At 35.7% G+C, this 20,698-nt stretch overlaps 1 long non-coding RNA gene across 2 annotated transcripts in view; it reads left to right on the forward strand.

Moving 5' to 3' along the window:
- LOC123863706 (uncharacterized) overlaps window positions 1-20,698 on the forward strand; it is a 93,031-nt gene that overhangs the window by 57,034 nt on the left and 15,299 nt on the right. Inside the window, exon 2 of one of the 2 annotated variants that reach the window (XR_010410059.1) lies at window positions 8,219-8,279. The exons of the other annotated variant lie outside the window; for it this stretch is intronic. This is a non-coding gene — a long non-coding RNA (uncharacterized LOC123863706). The remainder of the gene's footprint in view (window positions 1-8,218; window positions 8,280-20,698) is intronic. 2 annotated transcript variants of the gene reach the window in all.

Here is a 20,698-nt window from a genome sequence, read left to right on the forward strand (position 1 = left end):
CACATAGTCCCTTGGCCTATTTCTGAGTTTATCTGCAGGGGAAGTAGTCAGTTTCCACTTACTTCTAGCTTCCCACCACAGGCACCTGTTATCTATACTTGTCAGCCTGAGACCTTTCTCTGATTCTTGTTTGGGGGCTTGCTCAGCTTTTGCAGGGGGAAGCTTAAAGGTATCAGGTCTTTAATGCTCCAGAGAAAACTCTCTGTGGGAGATGGATATGGTGGGTAATCATCTTGTCCCTCATCTTTTGGAGGAAGGGGGAGTATTCTAAGACAGGCTCCATAAAGTGCCTCGGCGCATCTTGAATGGGATGGAGCTCCAGCTGCACTTAGGGGTAACCTGCTCACTGCTTTGCTTTTGCCTATTTTTCCCCCTTTCTTTCCCTACTCCTTCATCTGTGCTTCCTGGGATCGCCTCTCAAAACAAGTACCTGCCCCCAAATTTTATCTCAGAGTTTGCTTTTGAAGCAATCCAAACTAGGGCATATAAAATTCTCAATATACCACCTCTCTGCAATCTTTGCTTCCTTAGTCCATTTGGTCTCTGCTCAGAAAGGCCTGCTGGTCCATGTAACTTAAAATGCTTATTTGTTAGGTTACAGGTTTAGCTGCCAAAACAAAGAGACCCAATATTGAGATTTAAAAAAATGAATTGTACTTATCTCTTGTATAACATTCCAGAAATAGATAGACAGGGAGGCACCTCCTCTTCTGAACATCTTTCAGGAATATAGATTGCTTCTATTTGGAGGTTCTACCATTCCCTAGAGTCTTTGTTCAAGCTGGTTCACATTCCTGCCAAGAGAGGAAAAAGAAAGAAAGGTATCCTTTACTAAATATTTGTCTTAGAATAGGCACACATCATTTCTCTTCACATCCTATTGGCCAAAACATTGTCAGATGGCCTAGCTACAAAGGAGCCAGAGAAATACAGTTTCTACTCAAGGAGCCATGTTTCCTTCTATCATTCAGGAAAATGGATATTGAGGATAATTAAGAGTCTTAACCAAAAATAGCATCCTCCCAAATAACATCTATGTATCCTTTCTCCAGTCTTATTTCCCATCAATTCACATCTCACTATTTGATGACAGATAATTGTTTCTCATCTGTCTCCCCCACTAATATATAAATGCCTTGAGGTGGAGACTTTGTTAGTTTTGCTCAGCACTATAAATCCAGGGCCTAGAATGGTGCCAGAAGTCTGAAATCGCTAGGGCTATACTCCCTCTGGGGGATCAAGGGGACAACTTGTTTCTTGTCTTTCAGCTTCTGGTGGCTGACCTGGCATTCCTGGGCTTGTGACCACGTCACTCCAGTCTCCAACTTTGTCTTCACATCATACCTCTTCTTTGTGTTTATATCTTCTTCTTTTCTGTCTACCTCAGTATCCCTGTGCCTTTCTCCTTACAGGAAACTTATCATTGAATTTGGGCCCACCCAGATAAATCACAATTATTTCATCTCAGGATCCTTAATTGAATCACAGCCAAAAAGGCCCCTTTTCTGAAAAAGGTAACATTCATAGTTTCTAGAGTTTTTCTATAAAAATTTTTTTTGAGCTGGGGGTGAGGTAGGGTGGGTAGTGGGTAGGGTGGTGGTGGTGGTGCATTTCTCTGCCTGCCACCATCCCTTCTCTGGCCCCAAATGCTCACATCCATCCCACATGGGAAAATATATTCACTCCATCCTAACATCCCCCAAAGTCTCAATGTATTATAGCATCAACTCAAGTCCAAAATCTCATCTAACTCATTAACCCCCTAATCCCAAATATCATCATCTAAATCAGATATGAATAAGAGTCTGGGTATGATCCACCTTAGAGCAAAATTTCTCTTCCATCTGGACCTGTAAAACTAGAAAGTAAACTGTTTCTAAAATACAATGATGAAACAGGCACAGGGGAAAACAAACAGATTCTTCAGACCAATAAAATATGTCTCGGCATCAGATTAAATCATTGGGCCACCTGGTTGTAGACCTTTGCTGGAGGAGGACTGTGGAATTCCTCCAGGGAGAAATGTATATACATTTGATGGTGATGGGGTGGAGATCTTAATGAGATATTTTGTTAGGGAAAGTAAGACTCAAGAGCCTGATTGAGAAATTTCAAGGAAAAAGATGGAGTTATTGAAAATAAGTCCTGTAATTTTTCTATAAATTTCAATAGATATATGGAAAAATATTATTTGTTCATTTTAATCCTTTTATCTAGATCTATCTACCTATCTATATTTATCTACCCATCTATCTAATGAAATTTATAGAAAAATTGAAAGTATGGTGCAAAGAACAATTTCATTTTTCCTGAAGCACTTGACATAAGTGGCCAAACTGTTGAACCCATCACCCCTAATATTTTAGCATTTCCTACAAACCAGGACATTTTTCAAGGTAACTGCAATATAAACAAAACCAGGAAGTAGATTTTGACATATTACTACATCTAATCAGATTCCATTCAAGTATTTTCGGCAGTTCCAATAAGGTCCTTTAGTCTAATCTAATCCTCATACCACACTCAAACTTGCCAAGTGTCCCAATGACGCCTTAGTAGCAAACATACCGAGTTCAGTGTCTATCTTCACATTTAGTTGCCATGTTTCTTCAGATTCCTGAAATAGTTCCTTGGTCTTTCTTTGCCTTTCATGGCACTTTTATAAGTTACAGGCCATTATTTTATAGAATAGATATAGATAGATCCTTTGATACTAGTTTGTATTTTCTAAAATTTTATATGAATAGAATAATACATTATGTACTCTTTTATTTTTTTGCCTGCTTTCTTTCACTCACCATAACAATTCTGAGATTTAACCATTTCTGTAACTCATTATTTTTTTTATGGGGGTGGTTACTAAATTACTTTATTTGAAGACATGGCACAAATGAAAAAACTTAAGTAGATGCTTAGGTCATTCATTCTCTTTTTATTGTTGAGCTTACTCCATTATATGGTTATACCACAATTTGTTTATCTATTCACCTGCTGGAGAACATTTGGGTTGTTTCCAGTTTTAGGCTATTGCAAATAAACTGATGTGAAAATTTGCGTACACATATTTGTATGGACATATGCTTTCATTATTCCTGGGTAACTACCTCGGAGTGAAATAGATCAGTCCTATTAACTTTTAAAAATATGTTAAACTCATTTCCAAAGTAACTGTGCCATTTTCATTCCCACCAGAAGTGTGTAAGAGTTCTGTTTGCTCTATGTCCCACTGAGTATGGTCAGTGTTTAAAGTTTTAGCCATTCTAGTGAGTGTGTAGTGTTATCCTTTTGTGATTTTGATTTACATCTCCTTAATGACGACTAATCATGTTGAACATCTTTGCATGTACTCATTTACCACCCATACAATCTCACTGGTGAAGTGTCTGTTAACATTTTTTTTTCCATTTGGGTTGCCTTCTTATTAAGTTGTAAGAATGCTCTATATATTCTAGATGCAAGTTCTCTTCAAAATTTTGAAGAAAATTGCTTATAAACTAACTTTTTCGGGCGCCTGGGTGGCTCAGTTGGTTAAGCGACTGCCTTCGGCTCAGGTCATGGTCCTGGAGTCCTGGGATCGAGTCCCGCATCGGGCTCCCGGCTCAGCGGGGAGCCTGCTTCTCCCTCTGACCCTCTCCCCTCTCATGCTGTTTCTCTCTCAAATAAATAAATAAATAAAATCTTAAAAAAAAAAAACTAACTTTTTCCAAAATTTTAAATGATTACTCTGCTTTGCTTTGTATTTAAAAAAAAAAACTTCACTAAACCAAAGTTCACTAAGACTTTACCCTATGTTTTTTTCTAGGTGTTTGATAGGTTTTGCTCCTACATTTAAGTATATGGTCCATTTTGCACTGATTTTTAAAAATATGATGTGAAAATGTAAAGTAAGAGTTGAGTTTTTTGTTTTTGTTTTTTTTTTTTTTCATGTAGCAAAACTGTTTTAGAATCTTGATTGGGGAAGTTATACTTTCTACATGTCCACACTGAGTTATCTTCCATCATTGTTGAAAAACAATCAAGCATGTATGTGTGTATCTATTTCTGGGCTCTTTATTTGTTCCATTGACCTGTACATCCATTTTTATGCCAAAAGCACAACTTTTCCTCAGTTGGGTTAATAAATATCCTTTAAATTATTACTGTGTTCTTTGGATATGTTGCCATCACTTTTTGAGTAATTCTTTAGTTCCTGGCACAAAGGCATAGTCTATGTTCATCTTGTATTGCCTTAAGACATACAGTCAGCCTTTTCTCCGACAAGCCCTATTTCCTATCAGTGAAGAATGGTATTTATTATTTTTTTTTAAGATTTTATTTATTTATTTGAGACAGAGAGAATGAGAAAGACAGAGAGCACATGAGAGGGGGGAGGGTCAGAGGGAGAAGCAGGCTCCCTGCCGAGCAGGGAGCCCGACGCGGGACTCGATCCCGGGACTCCAGGATCATGACCTGAGCCGAAGGCAGTCGCTTAACCAACTGAGCCACCCAGGCGCCCCGAAGAATGGTATTTAGAAGCCGAGATCTGAGTGCTAGTCATGAGCACTCATGACTAGTAGAGCACTATTATTGCCATACCACGTGGTGGACAAGCTAGAGCATATATGTATGTATATGCGCACACATAATAGACACATATACACAGGATGCATACATTTACATCTATAATTCCCCATCTTTACCTACTTATTAACAACCACTATTTCACATTGATACTGCCAATTCCAAAATAAGGTTAATTCTAATTTTTTTTTTCTTTCTGTATTTGAACTGCCTTCTGTGACAATGAGAAAGCTGGCTTCTAGTATCATAAATATATTACTTATTTGATCAACCTCCCTTTATGTGATCACTCTGCCACCACCACTGCCACCCTTCTTCTGCATAAATTCCCTCCTTATCTTGCCAGGCCTCTCATGCTGGACTCTCCTCTATGTGAAATCCTGTTTCACATTCTTGGGTTATGATACCTTTTGCTTGACTGTTTTCACGGAAGGATGCCCTCCGTACCCTGCTTAGACCCAGATACCCCAAACTAGAACACTCCTCTTCAGGGAATTCCCCTTCTCCACCCCTGAAACCTATGCAGATATTTACCTAAATTAGCTACATTGAATGGCCTTATGATTGAACTGTTCTGGAAAGAAAAGAAAGAGAAGAAGAAGAGGAAGAAGAAAAAGAAAAATAAGAAAAACAGTGGGATTGATAAAAAGTAACTATATTTTGGGGCACCTGGGTGGCTCAGTCAGTTAAGCGTCTGGCTCAGGTCATGATCTCAGAGTCATGGGTCCAGCCCTGGGTCGGGCTCCCTGTTCAGTGGGGAGTCTGCTTGGGATTCTGTCTCTCCCTCTCCCTCTGTGCCTCCTGCTGCGCTCGCTCTCTCTCTAAGCGAATAAACAAAATCTTTAAAAAAAAAAAAGTAATTACATTTTGTCTTTGAATGATAGTGCAACTCTACTATTGATATTACAGGAAAGAGTATCTTAAGACAGGAGAGGCCTCAAGGACATATAAAGTACATGTAAATAACATATTCATAATCTGTACTCTAATTTACATTGTATCTTTAAATTAAATGTAACTATGGAAGTCAAGGCTGCTACAGCTGTCATTTCACATATTCCTCTCCCCTCTACTGCTAGGGTAAGACAAATAGTGCATTCATTATTGTGATTATATATTTTTAAACTCCAACACAGGAGTAATGGTCGAGGAAATTTAGAAGTGATATCTGACATTCACTTTTTAAGTTGCTGGGTTTTTTCTTGAATCTTTAAGAGAATTAAGCCTTTTGAGATGATTTGCTCAATAAATAAGACGACTTGCTTCAGTGCTTGGTCAAGGGACATAGAGAAGGTTAGTAGTTAGAGAGGACAGATGGGTGTGAGGGGACTGAAAACCAAACAAGCAGCAGGAACCTGTAAACAGATGAATCCATATACAGAGTTGGTAGAAGAAAGTATCTGCAGTCAGAAATGAGCTATAGAGGTTAATGTTAACACAAAGCTCTATGAAATTAAATTTCATTCATTATTGTGGCATATATGTATAAGTATTAAAAAGGTTCTAAGCTCCAGGAATGAGCAAACCAGAGCAGGAAAACTTTTTGAAAAATTTAAATGATGTAAGATTTTACTTTTATCACACTAATATTCATGGTTTCATAAACACAATGAAAGGCATCATTAAATTATTTTTAACAAATTCTAAAAGTCCTAGGGAGTAATTTCACTTATTTTGGCCTCTAAAATATGAATTCCAGTTTTCAAAAAATGTAATAAATTCTTAAATCCAAAAGCTACAGAACACCCACTGAATACCACTCTGTATGTAGATTGAGGCATCAATTGAGGAAAAATTACTCTTTAGTTATTATAAAATGAACATGAATCCTCCATTAATTGTTTAAGGGTCCACAATGTATAAAATTTAGAGCAGCTATAAATATAACAAGGAAACAATACAATTCTGCTATCTAAAGCCATATACGCTGGTGTCATAACACACATACATTCATATTACATGAATTCAATAGTTTATGCTCACTGAGAAAGAGAGAGAAGTAATGTAAATACTCTGGGTACATCTGCCAGCCAGAACAAATAAAGGCACAGGAACTTGAAGCGAGCATGAGATTGGAATCCTGAATCAGTTATTCCCTTAATCATCTCAGTTTCCTCATACCTTTCAGAGTGTGAGCATCTCATTTTACATAGGATGATTCTGGTCAAATATATTTATTTTTCAGTGATGAGATTCCTATAGGTATGCCAACATTTCATCTGATCCTAATAAAAATAATTATGCATCTTTAAGCACTGAAGTATAAAGTATACATCTATTAAAAATAATAGTACACTTTTTAAAAAGAACTTCTATTCTGGAAAATAGCAAACACACCAAGCTTCGGCTATTAGCAAATCATCAATAATCTTGTTTCATCTCTATGATAACAGCCCACTGAGAGGGGATCCCGGTGTGAGGCTCGATTCCACAGACCCCGAGATCATGACCTGAGCTGAAAGCAAGAGTTGGATGCTTAACTAACTGAGCACCCAGGCACCCCTGCCTTCTCACTCTTTAAATATAATAATATACTTTAAGATATACTCTTTAGACATAAATTAGCCTGTGTTAATATTATTTTTTTACTTTTAATTTCCCTTGAATTACTATCCTTGACACTTATTGTAGTTGCTTTTCTGAAATTAAAATAAGTAATCTATATTGTTTTGATATTTGGATATTGAGATCTGCATACCTAATTTCATGTAATTTTCCAAGTGGTATAAGAAAATGCATTATTATTTGCAAAAATTGTAGAGATTTTAAAGTAAACTTTCTGAATAGACTCAATATGTTAGTTATTAGAAAAGTATTTTTCTTTTTGAAGAAATTCGCTGTCTTTTGTGAAGTCCTCTGTGTTATATGGACTGTGAGTGAGACTTCTACTATATTAGGTTCTTTTTAGTTCCAAAAGGCCAGGTATACTTCTTTTGAATTTTACAGGAAATAACTGATTAGAAGACATTTTCTCTCTTTCATTTGCATTCAACCAACATCAAAGATATGTATGATTGCACGCCATATACCATGTATTAGGTATAAGGCACCTTCCGGGTATTGTGGGTGGGAACAAGGTGAATTGGTCATAGTTCCTGCCCTATAGCCACTCACTTTAGTGTGGGAGGGAGACCCATTAAGAAGTATCTCTAATTCATACCAGAAAAAGAAACTGTTATAATGGAGATACAGTATATGATAGAGATATGCAAGAATACATGATAGAGAGTTATCAGTCTTGCCTGACTTCATGGCAAAGATGAGATGTGAGTTGGCTCAAATGAATGAAAAGAGAAGGATCTTCTAGGCAGTGAGAAAGTCTTGAGCAAAGATATGGAAACAGAAAAGTAAACATTGTTTAGAGAAATAATGATTAATCTGTTGTGTTTTGGACCTGTGTTTAACATGTGTCTAACGAATAGTTTAAGATGAGATGAATAATTTTGTGGAAAATTCAAATGCCTGGTTGTCAAGTTTTGACCCTGTTAGAAAGGGACACTATAGAACAATATTAAGCAAAGATGTATTATTACTATTTTTTTTTTACTTTTCTCCATGGTATTTATAAATGAAATAATGGTAGTGCATTTCAATATGTCTATTCATATGATTTTCTCTTTTTAATCTATAACTCTTCATATTGCTTTACTCTGCCCAGAGGAAGATCAGCATTGCTACATCAGAGAATGAAACAACAAAAGGGTGAGAGAACATCAGTAGTAAGTTTTGAATTGCAAAATTGTATTTTTTGTTCTTAGCAAGACAATAGCTTAAAATTTTAGTATTGCCACAATATAAAGGGAATTTCCAAATTTCTATAGCTTCCACTGAGGCATCTGGAGCCAGAGGTCTGACTAGATCTTATTGCTCCTTCCCTGGTGTGTGGAATGGACTCTGTTTTGAGGCTAAGTCCCTTGAGAAGAAGCAAAATATGATGAAGAAAAGAGGAGGAAGTAGAGAGCCCAACCACATGCTCCATCAGACTGTGGAAAGAGATGACAAAACCTGATGAGAAGAGAAAAGAACATCTATGGCAGAGAGATATCTTCCTGAAGGCATTGTGGCCTTGAGTATCCTTCTCTGTTACCTCTGCCTACGTAAGAAAGCTCATTTATGCTCACATAGCATGTCTCCAAAAAGCATGGAGGAAGAGAGGGTATCTGAAATACTTACCTGAGAAGGACAGAATCAACCAGAAGAGACAGTTTAATAGGGAAGAAATAAGAAATAAGTTAAAAGAGTATTTTGTTTTCCCATTCATCACTCAAAGAGATGAAGGTCTCAAAGGAAAATCAGATCAGTCATAGAAAACAAAACTACATTCGCTTTAAGTATCTGAATGTTGTTGTAATTTTTCTATTTACTACTCAAAGTGCTTCATCCATTTATAAATCATTATTTATTTCTTTTAATTAAACCATAGAATCATATAATAAAGAACTAAAAAGATTTCACATTGGTTTGTCAAGACTCATAGCAACTTGGTTCTCTCACTTGCTGGCTGAATCACAGGTTAGAACAAGTGACTCATGACCCAAGATGTAACGTGTCTGGAGAGTCTTATGTCCCCCATGAGGAAGGTGGCAGAGAAGCTGATAGGGAGGACAGTAGAGGAGGCTGAAAGTATCATGTCTGGCAGACAGAAGCCTTATGACTCCATGACTCTGCAGTCTAGATTATCTGGACCTAGTGATTACCCCTCTAAATCAGGTACTATCACTTTGGTGCACATAAGACCATATTAAATTTATATATCCTTTCTTGGATTGATTTTTCATTTAGTTGATTTTACAAAATAAATTTATATGCTTATATGCTTTTTCCTCCCCTCCTTATATCCATTGATCCTTTAGTCCCTAAACTAATTGCCATATTATCTGGTAAGGAATTAGATTTGGTAATATTAACTGATATTAACAAAAGTAGCATATTGTTTCAAGTATTCAAGTATATATTCTTTTATGGTAATAAAAGATGAAGAAAAGTACATTTGGAATTTTATGTAATATTGTGTTTTTAAACAGAACATGCATGTAATAAAATAAAAAATTATACCTAGTGATAGAAAACATATCAGTGGTTGTCAAGGAAGAAGAAGGGGTGGAATACTGGCACCAAATGGAACTCCTCGGGATGGTAGAAATGTTCTGTATCTATCCTGTAATGGTGCATCCATTTGTCAAAACTCATTGAACTGTACACTTAAAGTGTGTATAGCTCATTATATGTTAATTATATTTCAATAAAGGTAATTAAAAATATACAGTAAGCATAGTAATTTTGCCAAGCATTAAGGAAGTGTGCTTACTTGTGTATACCTGCTGGGCCGCTCACAAGCTGATTGACTTGGAGTAAGTGATGACCCCTCTGAACCTCAGTTTCTTTATCAAGTAAGAGTAACAGTAATATCTATTCCTTAGGGTCCGTATTAGGAAAATGTGGTAATATATGTAAAGCACATAGGAAAAGAAAAAGCAGATAGGAAGAGGTCCACGAATGCATATCCTCACCTACACTTCTATAGCCAAGTGAGAGCTAATTAAAAATATTTTTATTAATAGACCTGAATAATGCAATCCCAATTATAAGAGGAAGTTCTTTGATAAAACATCTAAATCAAAATATGTTTTATCATTCTAGTTTTTTCTAATGTAAAAGCATTCTTTCCCTATATTTCATTATTTCAGGAGAAAATATACTCAGTTCTTCTGACAAAAATTTTGAGGGGAAAATTTTTTTTAATGTGCTCTTAGTAAGGAGGATAACTACGGTGTGCTAATAATGGTCATATTGCTTTCTTCCATTGCTGGGACTCTAAAGTACACTATACCAATAATACACCAATAACGAAAACTATGAACTTTATTAGCTAATGCTATGAAGAAGAACTTCCTTTAAAAGTAAAAGATCTCAGTCTCTTTGGCTCTGTAGCCACTTTTGGAATGTTCCTCTGAATTCTTTTAAATCAGCCTAGTTTATGACCCAAAGTATCATGGTTACTTCAGTGTGAAGTTAATTCATTTAAACACAGACTAGCTTCTGATTCTGAGATTTACATTGTATCCAAAGATGGTATAAAATAGATTCACTCCCTCAGAATAAAATGATAAGAATTATTGCTCTTGGCCTCTCTATGACTGTTCCAGTCAACAAAAGTGTTGGCCTTGTAAAACGATGACTAAAAAGCTCACCATCTGAAAGCTAGAGAAGGAATGGTTGTACCACAAAGTATTTAAATCAGATTTACCCAGAAGTTGAGGAAAACCAGAGAAAAAGAAACTCTCTTATTTCTTATTTATTTATTTGCATTTTATATCTCATTTCCACCTGCTAATGAAAAGAACTGAAGAGGAGACATACAGTCTTGCACACTGTAGACACTTTAAAGGTTTAGAAAGAAAAAGAGGAATGGAATTAGGGTAGGTTTACTTAATTACTGTAATATATGCTAAATATCTTTAATTCCTTGTTACTGAGCAATGGTGATTACAGTTGGTGAGGAGCTCACCTTTGCTGCATTGTAGTGAAATGTGAACTATAATTTGGAACACAGTCAATTACTGTTTTGTACTCCAGCATTAAGACTTCTCTATAGCCCATTAATTTTTAGTGAAGTTTACAATACAGTAGGTAAGACTGCATGTTCTAAAGTCAGGCAAATCTGAGGTTGAACACATCCATTGGATGAGTAGTATGGACTCCATTCCTACCTCTCCAACTTGAAGATAATTAAAACCACCTCATAAGTTTTTGAAAGGATAAAATTCAATAGTACATGGCAAACACCTGTTTCTACCCCTGGCATATTATAGGCTTGACCAATCACCATTGGCCCCATTCATACAAACAGCTTCCTATGTCATAGGTAGTCATTACTTTTGTAAATGCTACTGAGAGTAACATTTAAAATCTTGTCCTTTTGTTTCTTCTATGCAAGATGGATGGAGAACCTGAACATCATACCCTTACACATTGAAACATATTTCTGTTTTAGTCAGCTCCTTTTTTCTTGACCGTCTATACTGGAATATATATGCCTTTGGTAAAACTCATTTCTTTCTCTAAATGTCCTTTTTCTGAAGATGTGACTATATTTTTCCAGCCTTTCCTGATAAATGCCTGCGTTTTCTGTCTTTTGCTTTTTTGGTAATGGATTACTCTGGGGCATCTTGTCTCCCTGTTTTGCTGTGTTTTGCCATCACCAGTTGTCTACTGGACAACTCCATATGAAGAATAACTGCATGTGAATACTGCATATTCAACACTAAATTCATTGTCTTTTCCTTCATCAGTTCTCCTTCCCTTGCATTCTTCCTTCCATATTCCTACTCCTGGTGGATGGCTTGACCAGACACTTTATTTTCTTATTATACATCTTGAAGGCCTCTTGATGTCCCATTTTTCTCTTACATATGTTACTGATCCAGTTCAATTCTCTGTACTGTTCAACATACAGCTTTTCTCTGATACTGCCATTCACACACCTTTCCAGCCATATGGCAAGATGATTCTTTCTTCCACATTTGCATTCATGCTGTTTTCTATATTAAAATGTTCTCTGAACAAGCTACAGTTTCAAAGCTCATCTACAATGTCAATTTTTCCATGAGGTCTTATTTCTTGGCAAGGCTTTTGGACTTTGTGCCATCAGTTCCCTTACTTTCTGATATAACTGCATCATATATATGCTTTGCCTTCCTTGAGGAGATCAATGGAAGGAAGACAGGCTCTGTGTCAGATGCCCTAGATTCCCTCTTAGTGCCATAATTTATCAGTTTTCTTTTCTATGAAGTGGGGTTAATGTAATACTGAGAAGTCATTGATATAATTAAATAAAATAATGTAACAGAATTCTTTAATTGAAAATTGGCACATATATAATAGTTACTTTTACTATATCTTTGAATTTGAATCTGCTATGGCCTAAACCAAAAGAAGTTAGCTGCATTGTTCAAAAATTGCATGTTTATTGACTGATTGGATTTGAAATTTAAAAATACATTAATTGCTTCATCTAAGGAAGAAATATTGAATATTTCTGATGAAGGATACATCAAGTCATATTTAGGATCATGATTTTTTTAAAACTTAGAAGTAGTTTAGAAAATGAATATCCTGTATAAAATGCCTGTATTTACTGTGAAAATGAAATTAAGGATAAAACCAATCAAGAAGAGACTAAACTAGCATATAGAGACTAAACTTGGCATATAATCCAGCCATATTGGCCCATTTCTATGATCTCCAGTTTCTTTGCCTCCAGACTTTCCCTGCTTTGATCCCTTTAATGCCCAACTTGGAGATAAATCTTCTAAAAATACCATTCTCATCATGTTGCTTTCCTATTTTGGAACCTGCGGGGTCTCCCCATGGCTTACTACATCAAGACCCTAATTCTCTGCCTGAAATTCAAGGTTCTACCTAATCTGGCCCCAATTTATCTACCCAACTTCATCACCTATTATTCTGGAAGATGTGATCCATAAAATCTTTCTATCATACATATTCAGTAGTTTATGACTTAGGATCTGACACTTATCAATGCCTCTAGGGCCATCTAAATAAAGTCTTTTTTACTGAAAACTTCCTTAACTGTTAGAATCCATATTATTAGTACCTGAATTATATCTCAAATCAAAATACACTTGTTGCTTAGAAAGTGTCAAGATCTACAACAGAAACTTTGAGGGGCATAAAGATGAATTAGTTACAGCCTTGACTTCAGTCTATTACTAAGTTTAATGAATCCCATAGAATGTGCTATGAAAATAGAGGAGAGAAAAAGCAAGGCACATGGTGTGTGTGTGTGTATGTGTGTGCATGTGTGTGTGTGTTGGGGGGGCTGTGCTCAAAAAAGGTTTCCAGGATGAGTTGATATTTAAATTGTGCTTGGAAGAAGATTCAACTAAGCCAAAGGCACAATAAACATAGTACCTAGGACCCATGATACTTTTAGGGGCCCATAGATAAAATGCTTTAATTTTAACATTTTAATATCATAAAAATTTAATAAACAGTACTGGATATATAAGAATGAACTCAACAGGATTATATTTATTTTTACACCAATACAATAATTTTTATTCTTTTGATGGAGGAAGGAGCCCCTGAAGACAAAGTAACTTGGGCTCACAAAAGACACATTGTCATCCTGCCTGGAAGAATGAATGTGATATTAATGGGTAGAGCTGGAAAGAGTAAATAATATGAGCAAAGGTCATATTTTAGGAAAATCTAGGGCATATGTAGGAAATCCCTGAAAAAAGAGTGCTTAATTAAACATGACAAATTATGGCTAAGACAGGTAGGCCAACAGGTAAATACAGAAGGTGGAATGGAACTTACGGTTATGGAAGCATTATCAGTGGCAATTTTAAAGAGATTTAAACTTGTTGATATTTACATAAAGAACTGTTGAATAGGGGAAGGACATGATAACAGTTTTTTATACCTAGTGCATTCATTCAACAAATATTTACTAAGCACCTAAGATGTGCTAGACGTTTTGCTAAGTACTGGGCATACAATCGTATAAAAGGGAGCTCTGTTATTATGGAGCTAACATCCTAATGGGTTTAAGAGACAATAAACACACAAACTATCAAATCAATAATAATTTCCCAAAGTGATATGTGCTTTGAAGACAGTAGAGGAGGAGAATAAATAGAGTAAATGTAGAGTACTGTTGTAGTTGAGAGGGGTCAGCATTCCAAGCGAGAGGAACATAGCAGAGAGAAGAGCAAGTACCAAGAGCTGGCAAGTTGACAAATCTGAAATGAGGCTGGAATGACTGGAGTGAGTGAATAAGAGAATGAATGTGTGGAATGATGTTGGGGAGGAAGTTTACATTTTTGCACTTGATTATACAACATCTTATGTCCTTTTGTCCCTATCCTTTTTAAATTTATTTTTTAATTTATACTAACTTATTTTATTTTTTATCTGTGAAAAGGCATTTTGAATCCTTTTTGGAATGCAATGGTGTGCTTAAAATTCTCTTCTATCCTGCTCAACATCTATTAGTGAGTTGAGATTATGAAAGACATTCAGTAAACATTTGTATGACTGGTTTGTTAGACAGCAGATATATTCAGATATCATATGAAATTCCACTGAAAGGAGCCAAGAATTCACTTTGGTCTTAGATAAAATAAATTGTCATTTAGTTTACACAGTCCTATGAACATCTAAAATAAAATAAGAGGTATCACATGGCACTTTAAATAATGTTGGCCTGCTTCTTTGATAAATTCGTTTAGTGTTATTACAAGAGGACATCATGGTCCATGATTCAATTTGGAATTTTATTTATTGTCATGATTTTTGGAAGTTCCAGCATATATGCATATAATTTCCCCCAATGTCTCCGAATAAATTCTGAAAAATTAAATGAAAGCAAAAATTCAATTTGGAAGAAAAGTTTCATTAATTGATATGGCTTTGGATGATTCAAGAAGTTCTGTTCAGAGTAAACATCAATCTATATTTATGGAATAGTTAAGAAAAACAGCACAGTATTATATAATTGTAAAATAAGGATACAGCAAGTCTTATAGTTTTTTGGTATATTCTGTCATGCTGTAATACCTCTAGATAAAACAATTTACTAAGTATAGCATTATTATATATTTGTCATAATCATTGATTTTAACTGCTGCAACTTTGGAGGGATTACTGGAATCTTACATTTTATTTCAATTTTTGTAAATAGAATTGAACTGATCCCACTTGTAAATGAAATGTTAATTAAGGCGAGTTTCTGTTTGTAATGGGCTTGGCTTTTGAGAGTGATGAATAAATCTTAATAATATTGTATTTGGGCAATACTTAATCTTCAAAGGACTAAACAAATAGAAATTAATCCCTTAATTATTCTGTCCTTCAATTAAAACTGATAACTCCCATTCTCCAGAAAAGCAAAATGAGTCACAGAAACTTAATCCTTTGATTCTGTGTAATTTTAATCACTTTCCCAAAGTAACATTAAGATGTAGTTTAGAAGAATGGGAATTTTAAAGTGCAAATAGTTTTATGACTTTTGAGGGTGGAGTGATTTATTATTAATTACTTTCCTCTTATCCTTAAGTATACATCAAAGCATTACTCCTGTACTAAAATCCAAAGAATGTTTATATTAGATCTTCATTTATAATTAAATTTCATAGACTTAATTTGGGAATTTTATTATATAAATATGTACAGGCCATTCAATTTAGCCAAGTATTTTTCAGTATAATATAGATAGCAAACTTAGAATTAATGTGTAAGACAGAATTCTGTATGGGGAACAACTTTTCCTAATTTTGTCTGTTTGGGGCTTATGTATGACCCTCTGGTCCAGGAATTTATATTGAAATATATATTTCCATGTAATCTGGTAATATGTTCACCTGGAGGTTTCATGGAGGGATCAGGATTTCTAGGCAATAACATGGCTTAGAATTACTGCACCACATATTTTAGGAGACCACAGAATTTACAATAAACTCCAAAATCTATATGGTGGTATCCGATATTAATTTCCAATTTCTTCAAAATGAGGATTAAGGTCTTGCCTGGGGACCACCTATACGGTTTTGATAGCAGAATGATCCTATCAGAGTAAGCTTTCCAGCTTTCAGTCCCTGATATTCTTTTCATGATACTTCTGCAGTTTGTGCTGAGATAGCTTCCTGATGCTGCATAGCTCTAATTACTATTCGTAATTCTTACTCTTATCTTGTTATCATTGGGTGTTGTTGAATGATTCTGCAGTTGTCACTTAATTTTTTAAAATGTTTTCATTTCAGAACAATCTCAAACTTATAAAAATTTCAAGGATAATCCAAATAACATTTTCCTGGATCATTTGAGTGTGAGAGACTAACGCAATGCTCCATCACCCCTGAACACTTTAGTCTAGAACAAAGACATTCTCTTATATAACCCCAATACAACCACTCAGGAAATTGATATTGATACATTACTACCATATAATCCTGAGATTCTGTCAGGTTTTTCAAATAGTCTCAATAAGGTCCTTTATAAGAAAAGGATCCAGTCCAGAATCATGCACGATATTTAGTTGTCATATTCCTTTAAACATCTGAAACAGTTCTTTGGCCTTTTTGAGACTTTCACAACCATGACATTTTTGAAAATTATAGCCATTATTTGGTAGAAGTCCCTCAGCTGGATTTTCTCATGTTTCTCCATGATTAAATTTAGGTTTTTCAACTTGAGCAGGTATATCACAAAAGCGACTCTGTATAGTCTTCTTTCATCCTATTAGGTGATACATGGGTTTGATTTGTTCCATTATTGGTGATGTTAACTTTGATTACTTGTTTTAGGTGGTATCTGATAGGCTTCTTATCATAAAGTTACTTTTTCCCCCTTTATAATTAATAACTATTTTATGAGGGAAATACTTTAAGGCTAGGTAAATATTTCATTTTTCATTGCAATTTCAATTTATTCATTTATTTATATCAGTATGGACTGATAGATTCCTGTTTTATTTAATAACTCACAGTCCAATATCCTCATTATTTACTTTAAAGTTAAAATTGTCCCATATTTGGTCATTGGGTCCCCTTTGAAGTTACCTTTTTTGTCCTCTTGACATTTCTCCATCATTTTTTGAGAATTTCTTTCTAACACAACAAGATTGTGCAGACTCATCTTGTAATATTCCTGCCCAATCATAGATTATTTGTCTAAGGAATTCTGCTTCTCTTAAAGTGTTGTTTAAAAACCAAGGTCTGGGGGCGCCTGGGTGGCTCAGTTGGTTAAGCGACTGCCTTCGGCTCAGGTCATGATCCTGGAGTCCCGGGATCGAGTCCCACATCGGGCTCCCTGCTCGGCAGAGAGTCTGCTTCTCCCTCTGACCCTCCTCCCTCTCATGTTCTCTGTCTCTCATTCTCTCTCTCGCAAATAAATAAAATCTTAAGAAAAAAAATTTAAAAAAAAAAAAAAAACCAAGGTCTGAGTGGTAGGTGTTCTTACTACTATTAGATTGCTGATTCCAAGCTTCTCAGGAGAGAGATAAGAAATATATTATATATATATAATTTTTATTTATATATATTTATTTAAGTAGGTAGGTAGAGATATATATTTACATTTAGATTTATACTTACATCCATATGTAGTTTACCTATCTAGAATATGAAGAGTTCACATTAATATCTCCACTTCAAATACACCAGAGAATTCATTCTAGTTTTTGCCCTTTCCCTATTTGTAACTCCTTAGTCTAATATTAAGAAACTAGACACTGAGAAAATCTTATTATCTTCAATATATTTTATTTGATCAGTTACACTTAGTATTCAATCTTCCAGGACTGCCACTGCCACACCCAACCTGGATGTCCGGCTAGTATGTACTTCAGATGACTATAGCCCCAGCTGACATTTGCCTAAAACTGCAAGGTTGTTGTTTTTTTTTTTTAAAGATTTTTTTTTTTATTTATTTGACAGAGAGAGACACAGCAAGAGAGGGAACACAAGCAGGGGGAGTGGGAGAGGGAGAAGCAGGCCTCCCCCGGAGCAGGGAGCCCGATGCGGGGCTCGATCCCAGGACCCTGGGATCATGACCTGAGCGGAAGGCAGATGCTTAACGACTGAGCCACCCAGGCGCTCCTAAAACTGCAAGTTTTTTTGCCTAAGGTTGCAAGTGAGAACAACCCAAGTGGTCCCAATAAAACCACAGAATCATGACAGATAATACTACATTATTGTTTGAAGTCACTAAGTTGTGTGTGGTTTCTTATGCAACCAGAGATAATCAAAAAAGTGGGATTGGAAAGATAGAAGAGAAAGAGAGCAAGAGAGCTCCTAAGAAAATTACCTAACAGAAATTGGAGAAGGGTAAACACCAATACCTTTTCATTTTACATTGCAGCTTTGCCTAGCAGTAGGCTTAATACTACCTAGAGGGTAATACAGACCTATTCAACTGCTTGAACTATCATTTTGACAAATGATTTCATAGGAGTTTTGGCTGCATGATCTATATCAAGATTTGTAAAGGTAGATTAAATTAAGAAATTAGAGCTGGTTTTGTCTTCTTAATTCTCTAAGGGATCTTGAAAGGCCAATTGAATTGTACTTCATTTTTCTTATATACAGGGTACATTTTTATCTGTGTATTTGCCTTCTGAGGGGCTGCACTATAAGATTACACAGAGAATAAAAAAGTCATGAATGAACAAACCACATGGAAATTTAGTTTTCCTTCAAACATCCTTTAACTTCCATCTTATTTTATTTTATTATTTTATTATTTTTATTTTTTTATTTTTTAAAGATTTTATTTATTTATTTGAGAGAGAGAGAGTGAGAGAGAGAGAGCGCAAGAGGGGGTAGGGTTAGAGGGAGAAGCAGACTCCCCGCCGAGCAGGGAGCCTGATGTGGGACTCGATCCCGGGACTCCAGGATCATGACCTGAGCCGAAGGCAGTCGCTTAACCAACTGAGCCACCCAGCCACCCTATTTTTTAAAAAGATCTATTTATTTCTTTGAGAGAAAGAGATTGAAAAAAAAAAAAGAGAATGAGTGGGAGGGGCCGAGGGAGAGAGAATCTCAAGCAAAGAGCCCGAAGCGGGACAAGATCCCAGGACCCTGAGATCATGACTTGAGCCGAAACCAACGGTTAGACGCTCAATCAACTGAGCCAGCCACCCAGGCACCCCTAACCTCCATTTTATTTTAACAGTAGAATCTATTTAGTCCTCTTCTGCAGGCAGTTTCCCTTCTCTTTGCAGCTTGGCCTGCTTCTATTCTTGGATATTTGGAAGGCCAATATATTGCAAATTTATTTCCAAATGAAACTTTAAGCTTTGCAAAAGAGAACAGAATTCCATGGAGACCATGAAAAGGATATCAGAAAATATTTAGACCTCATTTGAAGCCATTGGCAAGTAAACAGTAAACAATGGGAAGAGAAAAAGTTAACATAAATGAGGACAGGATAGAGGTTTCAAAAGAGAATGATTTTATTTTATTTTTTTTAAAGATTTCATTTATTTGACAGAGAGAGACACAGCGAGAGAGGGAACACAAGCAGGGGGGGTGGGAGAGGGAGAAGCAGGCTTCCCGCTGAGCAGGGAGCCCGATGTGGGACTCGATCCCAGGACCCTGGGATTATGAGCTGAGCTGAAGGCAGATGGTTAAAGACTGAGCTACCCAGGCACCCTAAGATAATGATTTTAAAAAATCAAAGACTTAAGAGAGATCTTTACAAAAATTGATTAAGCACATGTATATTTGCAAAAATAATCCTCCTTATTTTGTGCACATGTGATATCATGCAATAGTAAATTACACCAAGAAGAAAACAATGTTCTTTGTCTTTTCTAAAAATTGGGCTACGTTTGCAATTGTAAATTAAATTTAGTTCAATATTAGACTACATTTTATCACATTTTTTACAATTTTAGTTTTATTTTTCAAGATAAAGTTCCAATCAAAATCTTTTCCTCTATTTTTATAAATGAAATTGCAGTGCCAATTTAATGCTGATTCATTTTACGTGCCTTTTCTCCCTATATTAAACATATTAATTATCCCCAGATGAGGAAGTAAAATATATTTAGCTGCCCAGATTAGTGAGAAATAATTTATTTGATAATGGTTTTCATTGTCAGTTAATGGAAGATGCTATCTTAAGTAACTCAGAGCTTGCAAGCAATGGGTAAATAGACCTTAATATAATAAGCTCAGGTGTTAGTTTACATGAAATAATCAACCTCATGATAATGGAAATTATCAATTTCTCTCAGGAAAGGATGTGTTCAAAGGAAATTTTGTATTTGATTTTAGATATTTTAAGAGAATACTAAATACAGCACAGAATGGAAAATTCTACTGTCTTTCTACTCTCTTTTCATTCATCCAGGCAACCAGCAGTTAGTTCATCATTTTCTGAGGAAAAAACAAACATCAGGGCACCTGGGTGGCTCAGTTGGTTAAGCGACTGCCTTCGGCTCAGGTCATGATCCTGGAGTCCCTGGATTGAGTCCCGCATCGAGCTCCCTGCTCGGCAGGGAGTCTGCTTCTCCCTCTCCCACTCCCCATTTGTGTTCCCTCTCTCGCTCTGTCTTTCTCTGTCAAATAAATAAATAAAATCTTTTAAAAAAAAAACAAAAAACAAA

Source organism: Mirounga angustirostris, unplaced genomic scaffold (genome assembly GCF_029215605.1).
Source record: "Mirounga angustirostris isolate CCGP_5_RB_7025 unplaced genomic scaffold, mMirAng1.0.hap1 SCAF_1, whole genome shotgun sequence".
NCBI classification, from domain to species: domain Eukaryota; kingdom Metazoa; phylum Chordata; class Mammalia; order Carnivora; family Phocidae; genus Mirounga; species Mirounga angustirostris.